The 9,829-nt window shown below is 47.3% G+C and overlaps 1 long non-coding RNA gene across 3 annotated transcripts; it reads left to right on the plus strand.

The window, feature by feature from the left end:
- Positions 1 to 80: 80 nt before the first annotated feature.
- LOC120872833 lies at positions 81 to 6,913 on the plus strand. 3 transcript variants are annotated; one of them, XR_005723353.1, is made up of 3 exons: positions 81 to 353; positions 2,370 to 2,481; positions 6,760 to 6,913. It is a non-coding gene; the product is annotated as an uncharacterized LOC120872833 (long non-coding RNA). The 3 variants fall into 3 exon arrangements; XR_005723354.1 differs by lacking the exon at positions 6,760 to 6,913 and adding an exon at positions 5,093 to 5,441; XR_005723352.1 differs by lacking the exon at positions 6,760 to 6,913 and adding an exon at positions 5,171 to 5,441.
- Positions 6,914 to 9,829: the final 2,916 nt, after the last annotated feature.

The raw sequence follows: 9,829 nt of genomic DNA on the forward strand, positions 1-9,829 counted from the left end.
TTCTCCGGACCCAATGGCAGGCTGGGGCCTATTCCTCTCCGCCCTGGAGGAAGCTCGCAGCTTTGTCTTGATAGGTGGGACTCGCCAGAACGGAGGAAACTTCATCCTCCGTTATCCTCCAGGAAAGGCAGGGGCAGGAAGGTGGAGTGGACACTGGACAGAGAGAAAATGCTTGACGGACAAGGGCCGCCCGCAATCGGAGTACCGTGCGCAGGCTGGCCAACTTAAGAATTCGGTTGCCAAGGCGAGAGGCGGGCCTCTCAGAGGCAGGAAGTTTTTGTGGGTGTCTGGGGATTCAGGCAGCCTAAGGGCTTGGCGGCCTCTGGAAAAAGGGAAGCTTATGGCGCAGAGGGGTGAGTTTGCAAAGGCAATGTGTAGGCTGACCAGGCCCTGCCCAAACGCGCGAAAGGCGGAGCTGACCTCACTTCCGAGGATGGGTCTCTGTGGGCGAGACTATGCAGGTTAGGAGCCCAGGCCTATCCGGGGCGCTTGTGGGCGTGCCTTTGGCAGGCTCCTGATTCCTCCTTGACTCCAGCAAGGCTTGATCATCACCTTCTTTGCTGGCTTTTTTGCAGCTTGGGCAGCTAACCATTCACCCTCTGTTGTATGAGTTTCACCCTTTTGGTGGCCTTATGGCCACTTGGGAGGGCTTATGGACCGTTTCCAATAATGACAGGATTTCAGAAGCATGCTTTCTGTCTTGACGGTTTGACTGAGGAGACCCTATTCTTTCCAGATTGCCCGTGAGTGTGCACCAGGGAGAATGCATAGTGAAAGTCCGTATATTTACTCCCTGTCTTCAGTGCTTAGTAGGGATCTTGTCAGAGCAATGATTTCTGGTCCATGAAGCTGCTTCCATCGGTGATCAGTCCAACATGAGGCTCAGTGGAGGGTTGGTCCCTTAAGTTCCATCTGCTACAGTACACTAGCTCAATGACCTGTAGGCAGTTGTGCATTGAGGGGTGTGAACAATGGAACAATGGCTGGATTTCAGGCTGAAGTGACCTGAAGTCTTAAGTTAGGATTGTCTAAGAGAATACTCCTGAATTCTCTCAGAAGTCAGCCAATAGCTCCCTCTTTGTTCCAGTAAAGAAAAGATTTGAGGAGGGACATACACGGTGGTGGATTGCCCCAGGCTAAACTTCTCAGCTTCCTGAAGCCTGTCATTTGTAGCTGCTACAGCTGGAAGGAAAGGGAGCCACCCCTTAACAATCTATACTAGTTGTTTTGAAAAGTAGGCAGGGGGTCATTCCCCAGAGCTTGAATTAACACCCCCCCCCCCCCAGACTCAGGCCTTGTCTCTCCTGGACATACAATTTGAAAGGTTAGGCTGAGGCTAACTTTGTTTTTATTGTTTCAAAGGCTGTCTGGTACTCGTTAGTCTAAGTAAGGGACTCAAGATCATGTCCCTTTAAAGCCTCCTAGAAGAGTTTTCCTCTGAGCCCATAGTTTGGGATCCAGATGTGACAGAACCCTGCCATTCTCAGGAAGACCCTCAGGTGCCTGTGGGTCTTGGGTGTTCTTAAGTCTGAACTGCCTGTTGTCTATTGGGCAAAACATCCCACTGTCCTTAGGAAAGGAAAAAGCCTGGATAGGTGACTTGTTGCTGACATGTCTGAGCCTCTTTCTGGGAGACCTTATATCCAGAATTGGCCAAATAGTTCAGAGTTCTGATGGTATTTTGTAGACTTTTCTCATATGTAGAGCTCGCTGTGCGGAGAAGGCAATGGCACCCCACTCCAGTACTCTTGCCTGGAAAATCCCATGGATGGAGGAGCCTGGTGGGCTGCAGTCCATGGGGTCACTAAGAGTCAGACACGACTGAGCAACTTCACTTTGACTTTTCACTTTTATGCATTGGGGAAGGAAATGGCAACCCACTCCAGTATTCTTGCCTGGAGAATCCCAGTGACGGGGGAGCCTGGTGGGCTTCCGTCTATGGGGTCGCACAGAGTCGGACTCGACTGATGTGACTTAGCAGCAGCAGCAGAGCTCGCTGTGAGCAAACTGTCCACATATTAGAGTAAGAATCCTTTGTCTAATATTAAGTTTCTAAGGTCCCTAGCCAAGGTTTCCCCAAAGTAGTGATACCCAGTGAATCGGGTCCTGCTGTTCACTCCTTACAAAATCAATGCCCAGAGAAAAGATGCTTTGAATCAGAATGGCAGCAATCTGGGGAGAAGGTGGACTCAGCGTCCCGGAAAGCCACTTCTGAAGATTCTCTTCAGCCCTGAAAGTTTTGAAAGGGAAACGGAAATAATCTCAGTTCATCTCTGAGGTGGGGAGTGAGAGTCGTGGCCGTCCTCCACTGTGTGCAGGCTTGTGGACTCCTCATGATCTTCCCCTACACGTTACTCTTGTTCACGCAGTGTGTTCAGGCTACTGAAGGGGAAGCTAGAGAAGAGATCTGGTCACCTGTTAACTACTTATTCTTCATGTCTACTGCTTTGATCCATGGAAAGAACCAACAAGTTAGGCAAGGTATTGTGAGATTACAAGATTTGAAAAGTGTGCTTGGGTTGGAGTTGAGAACATGGGAGTCCCTGGTTTAAAAGTGAATTACAATATAGCTTTGCTAAGGTGACGCGGACAGGGGCTTCCTCCTGAGGGCAGTTTCCTGCAAAGAGCTGCTTCCAGTAGGGGAATTCTTAAATCCTTGATGGAGGTCCATCCAAGCACACTGTTGAACTACCTGTGTTTCTGGGTCCTGCCACGTAAAAGCAAATAGCTCAGGGGAGAAAGAGCTCCAACTCCTTTTCTGAGGTTTCCATGAGCGCCATCTGTAGGCTCAAAGCATGCTGTGGTGGGTGGGCCCCTGATGTCAAGCTGTTCTGGCAAAAATGTTACTCGAACTTTAAACTTGCGAAGGAGATTCTGTCCCCAAAGAGGGATTGAACACCCTGGCATATCATAAGAAACTTTGTTTCAGGGTGGGGTCCACTAGTTGACATTCTGGAGATTTTAAGAACAAATGATTTTGTGCTTCTTCAGGGACTCCTGTAACTGGGGTGAATTGAGATGTTTTCTGTGTCGGTTTGGTGCTTACCACAGAATGTTGTGCCCGTATCTATTAGTAAGTCAATCAACTTGTTCCCCACGGTCAAAGGAGCCCGGAGCTCCTATGGGGAAATTGGAATTGCATGCATGCATGCATGCCTCTAGTTAAACGGAGCCCCCTAGATCTCTGCATTTACCTTGAGTGTTCCTCTCTTTCTACCATACAAGAGGCTCCTGGCTTCCTCTATGTTTTCAGTTCAGTTTAGTTCAGTCGCTCAGTCGTGTCTGACTCTTTGTGACCCTATGAATCGCAGCGTGCCAGGCCTCCCTGTCCATCACCAACTCCCAGAGTCTACTCAAACTCATGTCCATTGAGTCGGTGATGCCATCCAGCCATCTCATCCTCTGTCATCCCCTTCTCCTCCTGCCCACAATCCCTCCCAGCATCAGGGTCTTTTCCACTGAGTCAACTCTTCGCATGAGGTGGCCAAAATACTGGAGTTTCAGCTTTAGCATCAATCCTTCCAAAGAAATCCCAGGGCTGATCTCCTTTAGAATGGACTGGTTGGATCTCCTTGCAGTCCAAGGGACTCTCAAGAGTCTTGTCCAACACCACAGTTAAAAACATCAATTCTTCGGCGCTCAGCTTTGTTCACAGTCCAACTCTCACATCCATACATGACCGCAGGAAAAACCATAGCCTTGAGTAGATGAACCTTAGTCAGCAAAGTAATGTCTCTGCTTTTGAATATGCTATCTAGGTTGGTCATAACTTTCCTTTCAAGGAGTAAGCGTCTTTTAATTTCATGGCTGTAGTCACCATCTGCAGTGATTTTGGAGCCCCCCAAAATAGTCTGACACAGCCTTGACGTACTCCTTTTCCTATTTGGAACCAGTCTGTTGTTCCATGCCCAGTTCTAACTGTTGTTTCCTGACCTGCATACAGATTTCTCAAGAGGCAGTTCAGGTGGTCTTGTTATTCCCATTTCTTTCAGAATTTTCCCCAGTTTCTTGTGATCCACACAGTCAAAGGCTTTGGCATAGTCAATAAAGCAGAAATAGATGTTTCTCTGGAACTCTCTTGCTTTTTCAATGATCCAGCAGATGTTGGCAATCCTATGTTTTAGCCCAGGGCAATAACAACAGACTGGTTCCAAATAGGAAAAGGAGCATGTCAAGGCTGTATATTGTCACCCTGCTTATTTAACTTCTATGCAGAGTACATCATGAGAAACGCTGGGCTGGAAGAAACACAAGCTGGAATCAAGATTGCCAGGAGAAATATCAGTAACCTCGGATATGCAGATGACACCACCCTTATGGCAGAAAGTGAAGAGGAACTAAAAAACCTCTTGATGAAAGTGAAAATGGAGAGTGAAAAGTTGGCTTAAAGCTCAACATTCAGAAAATGAAGATCATGGCATCCGGTCCCATCACTTCATGGGAAATAGATGGGGAAACAGTGGAAACAGTGTCAGACTTTATTTTTTTGGGCTCCAAAATCACTGCAGGTGGTGACTACAGCCATGAAATTAAAAGACGCTTACTCCTTGAAAGGAAAGTTATGACCAACCTAGATAGCATATTCAAAAGCAGAGACATTACTTTGCCAACTAAGGTCCGTCTAGTCAAGGTTATGGTTTTTCTTGTGGTCATGTATGGATGTGAGAGTTGGGCTGTGAAGAAGGCTGAGCGCCGAAGAATTGATGTTTTTAACTGTGGTGTTAGAGAAGACTCTTGAGAGTCCCTTGGACTGCAAGGAGATCCAACCCATCCATTCCGAAGGAGATCAGCCCTGGGATTTCTTTGGAAGGAATGATGCTAAAGCTGAAACTCCTGTACTTTGGCCACCTCATGAGAAGAGTTGACTCATTGGAAAAGACTCTGATGCTGGGAGGGATTGGGGGCAGGAGGAGAAGGGGACGACCGAGGATGAGATGGCTGGATGGCATCACTGACTCGATGGACGTGAGTCTGAGTGAACTCCGGGAGTTGGTGATGGACAGGGAGGCCCGGTGTGCTGCGATTCATGGGGTCGCAAAGAGTCGGACACGACTGAGTTACTGAACTGAACTGAACTGAATCTTTTTTCCAGTGTCTTTCCTGCTTACAGTAAACACATCATTCCTTCCCCAGTGGTGACTTACCTCTCTTCGGGTTATGCGCTTTCCAGGAATCCAACACTGCTGCCAGGAAAGTGGTGTTCCACTTTGCGTCTTCTTTCTTCTGTCATTGTTCCCTGTTGTTGAACATGTTAAAAGCAACATCTACCAATTGAGAAGTGTTCATTCCAAATGCACCATCTGAATTTTGTAATTTTCTTCTTATATCTGGGATAGTTTGTTCAATGAAGGTCATATTTACTGTCCTGATATTCTCGGGGGCCTCAGGGTCTGTGTTCCTATAGTGCCTATGAGCTTGATAAATTCTTTGACTTTGTGTGCTTATGTGCGTGTGTTTGTGTGTATGCTCAGTCGTGTCTGATTTTTTGCTACCTCATGGACTGTAGCCCACCAGAATCCTCTGGTCATGAGATTTCCCAGGTAAGAATACTGGACGGGTTGCCTTCCCTCCTCCAGAGGATCTTCCCAACCCAGGGATCGAATCTGCATCTCCTGTGTCTCCTGCATTGCAGGCGGATTCTTTACCGATTGAGCCATAACTCTGATGGAGCCTCATTAAGTTGTTGTTGTATCTCCTGAATTTTGTTTAAGCTCTTTTGCCTAGGACCTGCTAAGATACACTTTCTATAATGTTCTGGGTGTGTTAGGCCTCCATTATTAGGATCCTAGTTACGCTCAGCAATTCTGTTGTGTTGTACTCAGTCATGTCTGATTCTTTCGGACCCCATGTACTGTAGCCCACCAGGCTCCTTTATCCATAGAATTTTCCAGGCAAGGCCTGGGGTGGGTTTCCAGTTCCTCCTTCAGAGGGACTTCTGACCCAGAGGTCGAACCCAAGTCTCCAACAGTGGCAGGTGGATTCAACCAGTGAGCCATCTGGAAAGCCCCTAGGCTCAGCAATAGAAACTGCCAGATTTGCTTCTGAAGATGGATCTTCAGAAGCACACTAGATGGAGCTGGTGTGCTTCCTCTGTGAAAAGTGAAAGTGAAGTCGCTCAGTAGTATCCAACTCTTTCTGACCCCAGGACTGTAGCCTGCCAGGCTCCTCAGTCCATGGAATTTTCCAGTTCTATTGAAAACTGGATTTGTTTGAATCAGTTCTAATGAGGTGGATGAAACTGGAGCCTATTATACAGAGTGAAGTAAGTCAGAAAGAAAAACACCAATACAATATATGAATGCATATATATGGAATTTAGAACGATGGTAACGATGACCCTATATGTGAGACAGCAAAAGAGACACAGATGTAAAGAACAGTCTTTTGGACTCTGTGGGAGAAGGTGAGCGTGGGATGATTTGGGAGAATAGCATTGAAACATGTATATTACCATATGTGAAACAGGTCATCAGTCCAGGTTCAAAGCATGAGACAGAGTGCTCAGGGCTGGTGCACTGGGATGACCCTGAGGGATGGGATGGAGAGGGAGGTGGGAGGGGGGTTCAGGATGGGGAACACAGGTACACCCATGGCTGATTCATGTCAATGTATGGCAAAAACCACCACAATATTGTAAAGTAATTAGCCTCCAATTAAATAAATTAAAATAAAAAAAAAGAGTACTGGATTGAGTTGTCATTTCCTTCTTCAGGGGATCTTTCTGACCCAGGAGTTGAACCCAGGTCTCCCACATTGCAGGCAGACGCTTCACTGTCTGAGCCACCAGGGAAGCCTTCCTCTGTAGCCTTGTCAAAAGCCATCCTCCATTTATCCTCCATTTATCACGAGGAATTGATGCTTTTGAACTGTGGTGTTGGAGAAGACTCTTGAGAGTCCCTTGACTGCAAGAAGATCCAACCAGTCCATCCTAAAGGAGATCAGCCCTGGGTGTTCATTGGAAGGAGTGATGCTGAAGCTTAACGCCAATACTTTGGCCACTTGCTGTGAAGAACTGACTCTTTGGAAAAGACCCTGATGCTGGGAAAGATTGAAGGCGGGAGAGGGGGATGACAGAGGAGGAGATGATGGACGTGAGTTTCAGCAAGCTTCAGGAGTTGGTGATGGATAGGGAAGCCTGGTGTGCTGCAGTGCATGGGGTTGCAAAGAGTTGGACACCACTGAGCGACTGAACTATTTAACTATTTGTCCCCGGGAAGCATCCTACCCCTGAAGAAGGGAATAACAATGCAGTCCAGTATTTTTGCCAGGAGAATTCCAAGGACAGAGTAGTCTGGCGGGTTACAATCCATAGGGTCGTAGGGTTACAAAGAGTCAGGTAAGATTGAGAGACTAATACATACAAGCTTTCTATTCAAGAAAGTATGAATGTCCACCCATTGGGAGGTTGAGTGGCAAAGACAGAAATAAAACGTTCAGCCATGCAGGGTCTGCTCAGTAAGCAAAGTTATGGTCTCTCCAGTTAAGCACATCTTAAGAGAATGGATTGTGCATCCATAGAAATCCAGCTGGTTGGCCATTTGGAGTAATGCTTCCCATGGAATAGCAGCACAAGGGAAACTGCCCAGCTCCAAGCTCATTCTCTTTTCCACACGATAGGCCAATAAATCAGGAGCCAGGTGTTGGGGCGTGGAATGAGGACTTTGTTCATAATGCCGGGATTCTGAGAAGATGGTGAGCCAGTGTCCTAGAAAAGCATCTTACCAGGGCCTGGAAGCTAGTTTCTTTTAGAGAACAAAGAAAGGTGAGGTGAGGATAAAAAGACCATGAGTTGTTGCAAAGATGTGTTTTCGGCCAGACTGTGGGAGGGGATGTGTTAATTTTTTCTTTCATGTAGCTAGTCACAGGTGGGCTGGTTCAGGACGTTTCCTGGGAGCTTAACGAAGGTATTTTAGTTTAACATTCAGGCATGGGGGAACAGGGTTGGAGATAGGCCATTATGAATATTTTCGGCAATAGGCGACATTCCTTTAGTGACTACCTTGTAAAAACAGTAGAAAGAAAAGTTAAAAGAAACAAGGTTTCCCCAGGGGTCCAGTGGTTAAGACTCCATCTACCAATGCAGGGGACAGTTCGATCCCTGGCCAGGGGAAGATGACACACACCTCAGGGCAACTAATCCCTGCACCACAGCTACTGCAACCCGTGTGCTCTGCAACAAGAGAAGCCACAGCAATGAGGTGCCTGTGCACTTCAAGGAAGAGTAGCCCCTGCTTGCTGCAACTAGAGAAAGCCTGTGTGCAGCAACAAGAAATGAGTGCAGCCAAAAGTAAATAAATATTTTTTTTTAAAAAAGCAAAGAAACAAATGTCATTTGAAGTCAGATTCATTCTTCCTTTCTTCCCTATAATAAGTCCTGGTATAAAGTAGGGCACATGAGATAAAGCCAGGCTCCTGGCGAAAAGCAGGGTCAGAATATTTTAGAATAGGAGAGAGAAAGCCAGATCACTGGCTGAAAAGTCCAAAAACCTGAGATCAGGCCAGTTGGGAAATACCCTGAAGCAGGGTCAGGTGAGGTAAAGCAAGGTCTGCAGATGCAAAGCTGGAAATTGGTATAGACAAAGGTAAAGCTGGGCCAAGTAATGTAAAGATGGGGAATGATGTAAATGAAGCTTCAACAGTGCCGTAAAGCATTCAAGAGTGACGTGAACCCTGGGAAAGGTCAGGTGCCATAAGCACAGCAAGATGACTTAAAGCAGGTCTACGTGAGGTAAATGCCAGGAAACTGAGGTGAAAAGCCTTGGGACCATCACAGTTCCAGGTGTGTTCCATAAAGCCCGGCAAGCAGCTGTTTAGCCTAGGGTGTGAACCAAAGATGGGAACGTGAAGTAAAGCTGGGGGCACCGGAAATAAAGCCAGAAACCTGAGGTAAGGGCTGGGTGCGTGATGCAAAGTCGGTCACCTGACCTAAAGCTGGGAGATAAACATCCAGCCAGACTCTTCAGTCAGAAGGTAAACATCATTGATTTTGTTCTAGGATCTGGCTCCATTCTCTGGGATGCTGTGCCTTACGGAAACTTGTTAAAGCCTCTAGGATCTCTGCGTCACCCGCATAATAATGGTACAGTGTTGGTGGCGATGCCAGCAAGGTCACTGATGAAACCCACTTCATGAGTTCTTCATTAGAAAGATAGATCCTTCAGTGTTTCCTCCCACTTGCAGCCCCACAACACTCTATCCCCCCATTCACCCCCGTCTCCTGGTTCTGTTGAAATAGCAAGACTCCTCTCTTCCCACAGAAGCCACTCTGTACCATTTCATGCCTTTCTTCTCCTAGATGATCAAAAGCTTTGGGAAGACATTTACTATCTTCTAATTAGCTGCGTCTTTTTGACAACAGCCGTTGAGGCCAGAGCCCCAAGCAGATATTTCCTCACGTGGGCTTTGGGACCCATGCCGATCTCCTTGTCCTGCACAACTCTCTCTAGTTGGGGCCCATCATGGGTCTGGTCGCACGGAACCTCCCATGTAGGGTCTAATGCCCTCTGTGTTGTCCCCAGGACCCTGAGCTGCAGAACTAGGAGTCCTAGGGGATTATTTACCTGCCTGAGCGTCCTCTGAGCTTCTAGAACTGGCCTCTGTGAATTACAGTGTGTCCTTTTACAGAGGCATCTGGACTCGTTCTGGCTCTGATAGTGTGCCGTGTGCTTCCCCAAAGTTATAGCAAGTTATCTGAATCTTTGTACTTGGGCTCTGCTGGTGGCTGAGACGGTAAAGAATCTGCTTGCAGTAGACCTGGGTTCAATCCCTGGGTGGGGAAGATCCCCTAGAGGCCATCCTCCAGGAAATGGCTACGCACTCCAGTTTTCTT

This window comes from Oryx dammah, unplaced genomic scaffold, assembly GCF_014754425.2.
Source record: "Oryx dammah isolate SB20612 unplaced genomic scaffold, SCBI_Odam_1.1 HiC_scaffold_13, whole genome shotgun sequence".
NCBI lineage: Eukaryota > Metazoa > Chordata > Mammalia > Artiodactyla > Bovidae > Oryx > Oryx dammah.